We start from the raw sequence: 14,350 nt of genomic DNA on the forward strand, positions 1-14,350 counted from the left end.
GTCCCAGATCCATTTGGGGATCCTTCCTGCAACTTCCAGTAAGGGAATGCCAGGTCTTTTTTCTGACTACCCTCATTTTAGATTCTTCTTTCCCTGGTCTGACCTACAGATCTGGAGGTTCTGAAGCTGAGTTTTCCCTAAAAGATGCCTCTGTTGAAGCCAATAGCCTGGTTGGCTTCGACTTCAACTGTGTCCTTTACCCACTTGTCTTCAATAGCATTGGATCTCAAGGAGTCTGAGAGCCAGGAGGTCAGCATTAGTGCTCCGGGGGTCTGGATTATCTCAGATCTTGTTGGATCCATCCCTTCCACTAGGTGCATTGGCTCTGGACAACTCGTCTCTCGTATCAGCCTCGAAACTGAGCCAAATTAGCTCTCAGGGGTACCTTTTTTGGGTTTATCAGATCACAAGAGTCCATCTTCAGGTGCAGTTTCTACTTAGGCTTTTGAGAGGATTCTCTCTAGATCTTGAGAAGAAGTTTCCCACTGGCTTTTGGCTCCATCCCAATCCCATCCAGCTTTGACAGTCCCCATTTTATCCTGTTTGACAAAAACATTCTGCTTTCTTAGGTCTCAAGGAAATTCATAGACTAGTTCCCTTTCAGCTTCCGAACCTTTCCTAGAGCCCCCATGGTGATGGGACATAGGAAGTATGCTTGCAAGAGAAGGCATCTGGTCTGCTGCCAGGAGCCCCACACTGAAGATACTGATTTCCAGGAAGGGGATGGCTCCCCACAGTCCCCCTTGGAAGACATCTCCTTTGGAGATATACTGAAATTATTGCAAAATTGAGGGGGAATGGTCCACTGATGCACCCTCCCAGGAGGAATCTGTACTCTTTGAGGCCTGCAGAGCTGGTCCATCTACTTCCTGGATGGCCCCTCCAGCTGATGAGCTCATTGATTTGGTTTTGTGGCAGGCATGAAAGGAGCCAGATGTAGTTCATAGGTTGATACTAGGCTATCTGCCCTAGGGCATTTATAAGCTTAGCCAGAGTGTGTTTGGCTTTCGCCACCCTTTTAGATTAGTTGACTGTGCCTCTGTATAGTAGGTCACTGAAGATAGCCCTTTTAAGGTTAGTTTAGTGTGCCTCTGTCTAGTAGAGACACAGAAGAGATCCCAGGGGTAAACCTACAATCTCCCATCCACTCGTCAGGATTTCTCTTGAAGAGGGTCATTGAGGGGCTCTGCCTAACATGGATTGGGATTTTGTTCCAGAGTGAGGGGAGCCTCTGGAATATGAATCTGTCCCTCCAGCATGTCCTGTTTATTTCTGTGCTGAGGTTAAGTCCCTGGAGCGTGTAGTTCTAAGGGATTTGGATTTCCTGAGGTGGAGCATGTCCATTGATTCTGGGTTGGACATGGCTTTGTACGTCAGGCACAGATTGCCTCTGAGTAGGCGGTAAGCAACTGAGTAGAGCTGGAGTTTCTTTAGCCTAACTGCATAGGGCATATGTTTGAGTCCCTTGATCCTCTTGGTGAGGTACTTTTGGGGTCTTTCCAGTTGCTGCAGGTGTCTGGTAAGGTACATCCCAAATGGAGCATTGTATTCAATTATGGGCCTGATGAGTGATGAGTAGAGGGGCACAATGACCTCTCGATCTAGATGTGAACCCTTTCATGATGAGGTGGGCTATATAGAAGGTCTTTCTAACCACTTTGGCAACGCGATTGTCAAAGGAGAGATTGCTATCTACTTGGGTCCCCAAATCGCTAATTACTTCTTCCATACTTAATGGATTACCAACTATGTGGTAATTTGTGGGCACTTTGTTTTTCCCAAAGGGGATGACTATGCACTTTTTGGCATTTAGCTTTAGGCCATGGCTCTGGCACCAGTTATCCGTCTCTGAGAGACCCTTTTGGTGGATGCTTGTGTCAGTTGGCGAGTCGATTATGGCACACAGTTTGCAGTAATCTGTGAACTTGGTCAGCCGTAGTCCTCCCGTGTTAGCCTACCTCAGAGAAATACATACCGAACAAGAGAGGTCCCAGGACCGAGCCTTGTGGGACGCCACTTGTAACTGGTTTAGAGTCTGACATGGCACCTGCAATTCTGACCATGTGGGTTCTATCCCTGAGCCAGTTTGCAACCCATCTTGTGACATAGGGGTTGATATTTAAGCTGGTGAGCTTATTTATGATGCCCGAGTGGGGTATTTTGTCAAAGGCTTTTGCGAGGTCCAGGTAGGCTGTGTGGACTACCTTCCCTTCATCTGTGGCCTTGGTGACTGTTTCAAAGAAGTCAACTAGGTTAATGAGGCAAGATCTGCCCTTAACAAAGCCGAATTGGGTAGGATCCAGTGTCTGTAGGTCCCCGATGTCTTTATTTATGAGGTCCATGATGATCCTTTCCATAGCTTTGCAGACCAGGCTAGTCAGGCTTATAGGGCAATAGTTTCCGGGGTCCATTGTGGCACCACCTTTGTGGAATGGGACCACTGTTGCTGTACTCCATTCCTTGGGTACATATCCTATAGTAAGGCTGAGATTGAACAATGACTTTGTGAGGGTCCATTTCTTCTTGGAGCTCGTGTAAGACGCAGCCCGGCACACCGTCCGGTCCCATTGATGCTGTGTTTTTTGCTTTGGAGAGGGCAGCTCTCACCTGTGCATCTGTGATGTCAGGGAGGCTACACTCTGTTGGGATAGACATTTGCTCTTTTGGTGGGGGGGAGGGGGGGGGAGTTTGCACTGAACCTGTCTGCCAGGATGTTGTCAATGTCTGTGGGTTCAGTGTATTTTTTGTCATTTTGCACTAACTCAGAGCATATCTGGGAGTTGCCACCAACTGACATAACTAAAAAAGGCCTTGTGATTATCTTTAGCATCTTGTGCAATTTTTCTTTCGAAGCTGGCCTTAGATGATTTTATGAGGGATCGTAGTTTCTTGCTATTACTGATCAAAGATGCCTTCCCTTTTTGGGATTTTGCTCTATCATGTAGTAGCTTCCTCCTTCTGTTGTATAGCTTATTTATGGCTGTGGTCCACCAGACAGGTCTCCTGCCTTTGGAGGAGTGAGTCTTGGTTTTATTTGGGATAGCACAATCCATACATTCCTGTAGAACCTATACTATGAAAACCTGATAAGATATCTGTTTCCCCAAGAGACAAACCCCACTTGAGCAAGGGGTGCATTGTAGAGGCCATTGTGGTTGTGGAGGCCACCAGAAAAAAGCTAGCCAAAAAGAACCTGGCTCTGAATCCTCCAGACAGGCTTTGGACACGTTTAGAAAGTGAACTTCAGCTTCAGTGATGTTTGTGTCATATGCAGTGACCTATTAAGCTCACTTAGCTAGATTTCAGAGAGAATAAACTAAGGAGCTGTTAAAGTCCCTCTCAGATACCTTGCATACAGAGTCCTGCAGGACCATGGCCTCACATCTGGCTAATTTTTATTCAGTGTCTAATGTGGCCATGTGGCTTGCATCAAATGCTACTGATGGCACTTTCAGAGCAGCAGGCACTGGCATTGATCTGCATTGATGCAACCGGATGCATCTCTGTGATTTTGCAGAGAACTTTAAGATGTCCTTTTTGAATGCCTATTATATAATGGGGTCCACTCTCTTTGGCCCCAAAGTTAAAGAAATGCTCACAGAAGTAAACAAGATGTCAAAACCCTCTCCGTCTTGGATATTCACTTTTCCATCCCCCAAAGGACTTTCTCCTGGAACCAAAAGGGTGGCAAGAGACTCTGGTTTCGCAATTCCCCAGAGCTTTACTCTTAACACTTTATGAGACAGACACAACTACCCCCACCCCCTCCGACATCTGACACAGAGAGAGAGAGAACAGTTACAATGAATGTCACTCCTCTGGCACATGTGGTCCACAGAACCAGTGTTTTGAGTCACCTTTTCACTCTGGAGCCACTTGTGGGGTGAGGGGGTGCTTGTCTCTGCATCCTCAAGCCTGGTTAGCCATCACACAAGATTCTTGGATGCAGAGAATCATAACTAGAGGCTATGTTATTCCCTTTGTTTCCCTACTTCAAGACAAGCAAAAAAAAAAAAAAACTTCACTCAGTCAGAACAGGTCAGCAGTCTTGGAAACCTTAAAACTGCTATTGAAATGAGTCATCCAGAAGGTCCCACCAGACCAGCAAGGGTCCAGAGTCTACGTGACATTTTTTTGGGTCCAAAGAACAATGGGGGCCTCGGACCCATTTTGGACCGCAGTCTAAACCTGCATGTAAGACAGACAAAGCTTTCATGGTGTAGTACATTTTGCCTAGCTTGAGGAAGGATGACTGGATATGCTCGGTGGAATTATAAGACACATACTACCACGTCAGGTGTTAATGATGCACGTATACAAGCTGTCCTAGAGCTACTTCCACTTTTGTCTGGGAGCTAGTCACTTTTCATTTCAAGGCACTGCTCTTCGGGCTCTCCACAGTCCCCCCCTCCCCCCCCGGATGTTCACTAAGTGCATGAAAGTGGTTGCAGCACATCTCATGCTGCAAGGGCTCGGAATAATCCCCTACCTAGATGATTGGCTCTTAACTGCTTCCACAAACATTCTAATTATCAAACCAGGGACTTCTTGATTCAGTTATATCCCAGCTTAGGAATCACAATCAACGTGGAGAAATCCAAATTAACCCTGGTCCAGAAAAGAGTTCATAAAATGCCACCTGGATACCACCTTGCAAATTACCAAATTCCTGGATTCAAGAGCCTTTATCCTGTGTCAGCAAGATTATGAAGTTCTGTCCCAACCAAAACCCCCAGCAAAGTCCATTTTTCACCTACTGAGTTCGATGATGGCTTCAGTAACTCTAGTCCCCCATGCCGCCTTTCACACAAGGGTGCTGTAGTGGAACCTGTCAGTCTAGTGGTACATGTTGTATCAACCCATGCAAGCAACATATTCTTTGGTGGTTAACTTGCCCTCTGGTTCCTCTGTCATCTCTTCATTTTCTGTTCACCATGGTCATAGTTATCATTGACTCTTCCCTTTTGGGATCTCAGGGGCATTTAGAAGGAAAGAGAGTCTAAGGCACATAGACATCATCAGAGGCTGAGGTTCACATCAACGTGTTGGAGATAAGGGCAGTCCTTCTAGCACTGCAGGTCTTTCAGGACTCCCTCCCTAGGGGTGTGATAGCCATTCAGATGGACCGTATGTTGATAGTATGGTACATCAACAAACAAATGGGAACCCAGTCGTATTTGTTGCATTGGGAGGTCATGAGAGTGTGGCAGTGGGTGATGTCTTTCCAATGTTTTCTTGTGACCGTGCATATCCTGTGGAGGTCCAATGTGTTAGTGGATAAACTGAGGCAGGACAGTCCATTCCTTTGCCTTACATGTGGTCTCTCAATCAGTCCATAGCTGTTGAGGTATTCAGTTGCTGGGCCCAGCCCTGCTGCATTCTTTTTGCTGCCCCTCTCAGCACCAAATCAGCAGCTACTTTTCCTTGATCCCCCAGAAGGGAGAGTCAGTTAAAGATTCTCTGATCTGCACTTGGTCTCTGGGTCTCCTTAATGCCTTTCCTCCCTTTACTCTCATATCAAAGTTCCTTCAGAAAGCAATCTGGTGCAAGGTGAAAGTGATCTTCTTTGCCACCTTTTGGCCTCTGTTCCCTTTTCTATGACCTTATCTAATAGACCCTCACTGGGTGAAGGAACCTCTTCCAGACCTGATCTCTCCTCTATCCAGCCTGTATTACCCAGACATCAACCCCCTAAAACTGTCCTCTTGGTTTCTCCACTTCCAATGATGGAGAAAAATTCCAGGCTTTCTTTCTCTGTGCTCCATATTCTGTCTTCCTTCCAATAAACAGCTGCTAGAAAAGTCTAAAGTAGTAAGTGGTAAAGGTTTTCCATTTTGGCTTTCTCCTAGGGTCTGCACCCTTCTTTTCAGCTCCCTTACCTTCTGTTTTGGATTGTTTTGGCAAGTTTTTTCCAAGAACGTGGCAGTTTCTCCACCATTAGGTTTCAACTGGCAGCAAAATACTTTTTGGATACAAAAGTTACATACTTGCCAAAATGCTAGGTCTGTGTTGTCTTCTTCCATCTATCTGAACCATCCTTCATTTTGTCAAATTGTCACATATTTGTCTCCTGACTTTACCAGGTTAGACCTGTCCAAAGCCTTGCCTTTTTTACAGTCTGCCACTGTCATGCTTATCAGCTCAAATGGTGCAGTGGTATGTTCTCTAACTGTGGTGTATAGGGTCCTAGGTTCAAGACTTGGAACCTATGTCAGGTACCATTTTCTCCTTTTTTATATAGTTCAGCTAAAAAAAATCATATAGGTAGACAAATTCAGTCTGGGATTCTGTGAAGTTGGAGGGGGATTATGGGTAGAGTGGAGGAGGCTAAGCCTTGGATCCAAGAATCTAAATGTTGCCAGCTTTGTATCCCAGTTGTTGAGATGCATGGAAGAAGACAACTTGGATTTAGCATTATGGGAAATACATAACTTTCATTAAAGGAATGCACCTGTACACATTTCCGTTACAGACAACACTCATTACTCTGTACTGCCTTTCTGCTACTTTGTTTGATTCTTTGGTTGGCTTACTAAAGTGAATTCCAGACTGGATATTGTCACAGAGGTCTGCCTTACAGTAGAGTAACCATTCCATATTTAATCTAAGGAAGGTAGTAAGTGCTTGTATCTTCTGCCGTGAATGAAGTAGATGCCTTTTTTTAAAAGAAGCAGTCATTTAATTTACTGCTTTCTAGTATATAAACATTTTAGAGGGAAACATTTCTTCATAGGTGTGTACTAGGCTAATGGCCATGTGGCCTTTACAAGCCTAGCCCATAGAAGTGCCCTGGCATTGTGCCACCCGTTGTTAGTTCCCAGTGCCTCTGTCAAGTAGAGCCACTGGAGTGATCCTTGGGTTGAACTTTCTATTTCCCATCCACTCATCAAGATTTATCTTGAAGAGGGCTAGTGAGGTGCTCTGCTTGGCATATATGGGAAGTTTATTCCAGAGCATGGGCAGTCTCTGGGTTATGAACCTGTCCCTCCAGCATGTTCTGTTGATTGTGATAATGAAGTTGAGGTGTCTGGAGCGTGTGGTGCCGAGGGACTGGGATTTCTTTAGATTTAGCATTTCTAACAGAGCTGGGTCAGACATGGCTTTGTAAGTCAAGCAGAGATTGCCTCTAAGTAGGTGATATGAGACAGAGAATAGTTGGACTTTTTTGAGTCTGTCCATATAGGACAAGTGTTTAAGGCCTAGGATCCTCTTTGTGAGGTACTTTTGTGGCCTCTCCAGTTGTTGCAGGTGTCTAGTGAGGTACATGCCAAATGGGGCATGGTACACGATGATTGGCCTAATGAGCAAAGAGTAGAGAGAAATGATGACCTCTTTCTTCCTGGATGCAAAACCTTTGGTAATGAGATGTGTTACATAGAAGGACTTTCTGACCACAGTGGCAATGTGGTCGAAGGAGAGGTTGCTGTCAACCTGTGTCCCCAGGTCTCTTATAACGCTTTCAGTGTTCAGTGGGCTCCCATCAATGTGGTAATTAGTGGAAACGGAGTTGTAGGATGTCTGCATCACTTGGGGAGTTAATAATGGCTCCCAGCTTGCAGTTGTCTGTGAATTTGGTCAGCCAGGGTCCCTCCATGTTGGCCTGGACTTCTGAGAAGTAGTTGCCAAATAAGAGAGGACCCAGGACCGATCCCTGTGGGACTCCACTCATGACTGGTCAGCAGTCTGACTTGGCGAGTCCGCTACTTTCACACTGTGTGTTCTATCTGTGAACCAATTTACAACCCACCTAACATTGTAGGGGTTGATGCCTAGTTTGGTGAGTTTGTCAATAATTCCTGAGTGAGGAATGGTATCAAAGGCCTTGGCCGGATTGAGGTAGGCTGTATGAACTGCCTTACCTTCATCCACCACTCTGGTGACTGACTTGTAGAAGACAACCAGGTTGAGCAGGCATGATCTACCTTTCACAAAACTAAATTGCGTGGGATCTAGAGTTTGGAGATTCCCTATATCTTTGTTAATTACGTCCATGATGATGTGCTCCATAGCCTTACTTATCAGACTTGTCACGCAAATGGGGAGACAATTTCCTGGGTCTGTAGTCGCTCCTCCTTTATGGAGATGGATGAATGTAGCAGTGCGCCATTCGGTAGGGACAAAGCCTGAGGTGAGGCTTATGAGTGAACAGAGCATACAGATGTGGTGTAATTCATGTAGAACACAGCCAGGGATATTGTCGGCTCCCATGGAAGCTGTATTCTTGGCCTTAACCTGTGCTGCAGTAATGCAGGGTGCCTGGCATTCTTCTAGTATTGAGATTGGTCCTTTGGGGGGGGGTAAAGTTGGCACTGAATTTGTCGGCCGGTGTGTTGGCAATATCTGTTGGCTCAGTATAGGAGGTACCATTGTGCAGTAACTCAGAGCAAATCTGGGTATTGCCATGGGGATTCTTGATGTAACTAAAGAAGGCTTTGTGGTTGTTTTTAGTCTTTGATACAATTCTGCCTTCATAGCTGGATTTGGAGGTTTTGCTGAGGGATCTCAACTTTTTGTTGAGGCTAATAAAGGAATTCTTTCCAGTCTTGGGACTTCACCTTTTTCTGCAACAGTTTCTTCCTTCTGTTCTAGGGTTTATTAATGGCAGGGGGATCACCAGACTGACTTCCTTTTTTTGGATGAGAGCATCTTGGTTCTGTTGGGTATGGCTAGTTGCATGCATTTATGTACGTGTTCATACAGTGCATTGGTGTATGATTCGGCAGTCATGCATCTATTTTCCATTGGCATGGGTGCTGTGAAGCTAGCCACCTCTGTCTTTAGGAGTCCAAAGTCAGCTTTGCAGAAGTTTTTCATGGTGGATACCTTTGCGGGGGATGTGGGTGAGATGTGGATTTCCATGGTGATTAGCTTGTGGTCGGATCTAACCAGGGAGGAATTGACTATTGGTGTAGAGCAACGTTTGCCCATGTTAGTAATAACCAGGTCAAGGATGTTGCTTCCTCTAGTGGGGGTAAGAATGAGCTGGTCCAAAGCGTTGGAACTGATGAATTCCAGGAAGCGTTGGGCCAGTGCATTGGTGTTTGAGTAGTTTTCCCAGTTGATGGAGGGATAGTTGAAGTCTCCTAGTATGAGAGTTTTGGGTTGGACCTTGATATATTCCAGGGTGCTTAGGAATGTGGAGTAAGAGTCTGGGGACATGGTTGGGGACCTATAGCAGGCTATGACCTGGATCGCAGTCTTACCCAATGTTAGTTGTACCTGAACTATCTCAGAATGCATTATGCTGGGCTTCTAGTCTGGAGGTGTGCATATCCTTTATGAATATGTGGACACTACCACCTTTGGAGCTTCGGTCCATGTTTCAGGGCTGAAAGGTGTGGAATAAGTTATAGCCTGGTAGCGCAGGGGTGCTTTCTACCGCTTTAAACCAGATCTCTGTTACATCACAAATGTCGATGTTCTCCATTTTGAGGAGTGCTTCGAGCGAGTGCATTTTGAGATTTAGACTTCTAGCACTGAGCAGCTTGACCGTTAGACTGCATTTATTTATAGCTGTTACGGTGGTAATTTGGTCTTTGGAACACTGCCTAAAAAAGGCACTATAGGGGTGGCAAGAGCCTTAGCCAGTATCCGTAAACCCAGTGGTGACAGATGCAGGTCGAGGTCTGCCAGTCATGTCATCCCAAGCAGATAGATACTGGATCCCCTTAGAATGACACCAGAAACTTAGCCAATTGTTGAAGTTAATCATTTTTTTGTTTGTACTGCAGTATCATTCTGGGTGACAGTAGGATACTGCTTGTGGCTAGTCTCATATCTGCCTTGCCCACATAATCCAAGAGCTCCACATTTCTCTTTTCATGTAATCCAGGCAGGTGCCTCTCAGGTTATTCACACCCACATGGATAATGACAGAGTCATACTTGTGCTTGTTTGGAGTGACCTGAGTGTGTGCGTTATGTGTCAGATTCTGGCACCTGATAGACAGCTGTTAGCTTCTCTTTATTCAAACTAGCGAGTGGGACATCTGTGTGCCTCTCTATTGAGTCACCTATGATTAGTGTATTGGGCAAGGTGTTTATCCTTAGAGGCTTAGGTTGAGGGGCACACTGTGGAGGTGAGCTATGTGTCCTGTGGTTTGTGCTGTGTCGTGATGGTCAAGTGCATTTCTGTGTTGGAGGTTTCTGCTGTTTGGGTAAATTTCTATTGAGTGCCTCTGTGAAGGTGGGTGTGTGGTTTGTGTTTTTATGTGAGAGCTGTGCTAGTGGGTGTTCTGGAGGGCTATGTGTTCCATGTAGTGCGGTGCAGGTGTTGACCTCCTTTGGATCAGCTAGACCGGTCTTGGCTGGAGAGTGCATAGCTTCCAATTTGGTGATATAAATGCATCTCTCACAAGTCTGAGTTTTGGGAGGTATGAGGAGAGAAGGTTGTCTGTGTACATGAGGCAGTTGCTACACTGCCTCAGAATGCCCAAGTGCACCAGATTAATAGGAGAAAGCACAGGGAACTGCCCTTTAATCATGCCAGAAGGGGTGGTCATAACTACTAAGTACTGGAGCTATTTCCGTGAAGAACAGCTATTGCTGATGGCTCTTAGGTGTGCTATAATAATTGTTATAAAAACCTGTTGAAGTGCAAAGTGATTATGCTATTTGAAGTGCAAGAGAGAAAGAACTAGCAAGATTTAAGTGAAAAACTGAAGAGCAGACATTCTGGCACCAGTAATAATTTTACCTCAGCTCGACGCTACTGAGAGGAGCTTAAACAAGCGCAAACCCATGCAAACGTGGGCTTTTAAACCAGAATGTTGAAAAGGATAGAAAAACTGCCCAAACATTCAATAAACTACAGTTTCCGGGCCAGAAACCACTCCTCTTGTGGTAGATAGGCTACCTAGTGCTTACCACTCCCACTGATAAGCTAGAAGGCTTCCCTTCAACACAGAAAGGCTGGGGGGGGAGCTAGAAGGCTTCCCTTCAACACAGAAAGCCTGGGGGGGGGGGGCTCAGAAGCCTACAAACTGTCCTGGATACAGCAAATCAGTATCAGAACTAGAATAGTTAAAGGAAAGGCGGGAAACAAATGCAAACACAGGCTTTTAAACCAGAAAGTTGAAGGGGGTGGAAAAACTGCCTAAATGGCCACTAAACTACAATTTCTGGACCAGAAACCACTCCTGTTGTGGTAGATAGGCTACCTAATGCCTACCACTCCCACTGATAAGCTAGAAGGCTTGCTTTCAGCACAGAAAGGCTTGGGGGGCTCAGAAGCTTACAAACAGTCCTGGATATAGCAGATCTATATCGGGACGAGACTAGTTACAGGAAAGGCGGGACACAAGAGCGAATGCGGGCTTCTAAACCAGAAAGTTGAATGGAATGGGAAACCTGCCCAAACGACCACTAAACTACAGTTTCTGGGCCAGAAACCACTCCTTTTGTGGTAGGTAGGCTACCTAGTGCTTACCACCCCCACAGATAAGCTAGAAAGCTTCTCTCCAACACAGAAAGGCTTGGGGAGGCTCAGAAGCTTACAGACAGGTCTGGATACAGCAACTCTGTATGTGGACTTGACTAGTTGCAGGAAAGGTGGGAAACAAACTTAGAACTTTTTTGTTTTTTTACAGAAAAGCAGCTAAAACAGCAGTAAAACAATTCAAATGCAGTGCAAGTTAGCACACGAGTGTGTAGCAATGTTAACGCAAATGCAGTGTAAATAAATGCAATTCATTAAAAAATGACTAAAAACATGCAGAAAGCAGTAAATTAGGAAAAAATCAAAATGGAGGCACTTAGAGTATCAGAAAACAATGCCAGCAAATATATAAATAATTCAGTCAAGCAAAAATTAAGACAGTGCAGAACTCTGAATAGTTAAAAAGTGCCAAAAATATACTTATCAGCTGTATATTTCCAGATTGTTTGAGAAGCACACTCGGTCAGAACTCAAGGAGAGTCTAGCAATGGTAGATTCTAGCAAAGTGTTTTTTATATAAAATGGAAAGGGAGAAAGGAGGAACAGAATATAATTCAAGGTTAAGAAACTAAGTGTGTTGGCCTTCTCAGATGTTCTCTCTCTATTAGGTAGCATGAGCTAATAACATTAGACTGGGAGGAGTGTCCCAGATCAAATTTACAGTAGGGGTGGGCAGCTGCAAAGCCACCAAGTATAGCAAGAAACCAACAGGGAGGGAGGGTAGGGAACTACACTACAGCTACTAGCTACTCATAGGTTCATAGATTAAATTAGTACTAAGCTAACTGCCCTTGCGAACCATTGTAAGCCTAGCCAATTATCCCTTATGAGACTCAAACCCTGCACTTTGTGCTAGCAAGACAAACACCTTAACCATTAGGCCACCCTCACAACCACAAACAGAAAATACAGTTTACAGTTAAGTAGTTCAGTAAAAATGCAATTACAGTAATGAAACACTGTCTAGCAATGAAAAACGCAGTTAAAACAGTATAAAACAGTACACAAATGCAGTAAAACAGTAAAAAAGGCTTTATAACAGTGCAAAATGTAGTAGATTACCTGTATAGCACAATTATAAGCATTAAGAAGTGCAATTCAATTAAATAAATGTAAGAAATAACTTATTCTGTTCCTGGAGTCTTGGGGAATTTCTGCTTTATCTCAGTGATGAATCACCACTCCACAGCCTGGTAAAAACAAGCACAGCCCCCTGCAGACACAGGATTTAAATACCAGAAAAGATGGAAGAATCTAGAAGCTCGAATTACTTCCCAGTCCTGCAAGCCCCTGCTCTTTCAACCAATCACTCGTGCTAGAGAAGCTGAGGCAACCCTGTTGTTCTCACTAACAAGAAGACAAGACACTATCAGCAGAAGATGGCTGCCAGAAACACAGGAAACTCAACAAACAAAACAACCAGGCCTGGATAACAGCAGGCCTCTATCCAGCCTATGCTACCTGACTAGAACACAGAAACCTCACAAAAAATGCACAGATAGAGTTGTCGCAAACAGAAAATACAATTCTCAGTATGAAAAAGCAGTTTAAACACCACTCCACATCTTAACTGTTCATGAGCAAAGTGATTTCCCTTTGTTGCATACTTTTCATTATAATACAAAAGTCGCAATATCCCATAAAGGTTTTACCTTGATTTAAAAGCAGAAAGAACTCTGGTGTTGCATGTTGTAAAATTCCAACTATTGCAGCCCCACTGTAGTGTATACTGAGATACTTTGGTTTGTATTACATGCATTTTTCTAATGCTTCATGTTTTATTTCTTTATCATAGGGATCAGTACCCTAAGATTTGACAGCTGACTCCAGAAATTCACATTACATATCAGGCATTGGGTACTATGAGCTATTAGTGGCATATCTGCCTACTCAATTTGTAATGGCCATTATGCATTAAGCATCCAAAACTGACAACTCCATTTTTGTACATGCCTTTCGTAATTCAGAAGCATAATCATGATGATTGCGGGGGTGAGAAAGAACTGAATTCAGAACAGTCTTTGCTGCATGATGGTAGACACATTTGTACAGAGCTTTGATCAGAACATCATGTATAGTACATAACTGTCTTAGAATACTCAGGTTTGCACTGCTCTTTAAATTCTTTATATTTTATATGCTTTGCATAATGTGCTTTCTTTTCCATTTTCCTTTTTTATTAATAATGTTGAAATGTTTTCAAGGTTTTAATGGGAATGAGCATATCTTTCAGCATATACTTGGGTGCAAATGTTAAATAATTAAGAAATCTATACAACTTCATTTTAAAATACCTGTGTGTTTATGATCCCGTTTTTTAAGCAAATGAAGCCTATCACCCAGTACTACTTTTGCATACTTTTGCAGTAAGTGTCAGTGCAAATAGCCATTTGGGAAATTATTTAGCATAACCCTTAAGTAGCAGAGTATGTGGCTAGCATAATTATTTGTAAGCAATGAGCACCGTCTAGGAACATAATACAAAAACTAGGAAATGTTTCCCATTGAATCTCCGGTTGTATTTTAAATGGAAATAAAATAATTTAAAAAGGGTCATTATTATAGTAAACATGTATAAGCACTGAGTTCATATTTACTACATTTTAACTTCATAATTTTCTTTTTATTTCTAGTGTTGTCACTGTTCTGAGCATGAATATGAATCAGTAGTTATTATTCAGTTTTTCAAGACTATCCTGAGTGCCTGTGCTCACCCTGAAGTTTCGTTTTGATTAACTAGTGAGAGCTATAAAACCAGGCTACTGTGGGTCTGCATTACAGCAAGCTTATGGTTTCATTGTTATTGCAATGCAGCTTATTGAAATAGGCTAGTATGGTCTGCTGCGAATTTTGGAAAAGATCTTGAATCTTTCACAATAAAGAGTTTTGCTATTATTGTACAGTTATTGAAACA

At 43.8% G+C, this 14,350-nt stretch overlaps 1 protein-coding gene across 1 annotated transcript in view; it reads left to right on the plus strand.

Annotated features, from left to right (window-relative positions):
- RAB11FIP5 (RAB11 family interacting protein 5) overlaps positions 1–14,350 on the plus strand; it is a 2,272,349-nt gene that overhangs the window by 1,863,025 nt on the left and 394,974 nt on the right. The window lies entirely within an intron of this gene.

This window comes from Protopterus annectens, chromosome 2.part2 (assembly GCF_019279795.1).
Source record: "Protopterus annectens isolate FY-2018-M chromosome 2.part2, PAN1.0, whole genome shotgun sequence".
NCBI lineage: Eukaryota > Metazoa > Chordata > Ceratodontiformes > Protopteridae > Protopterus > Protopterus annectens.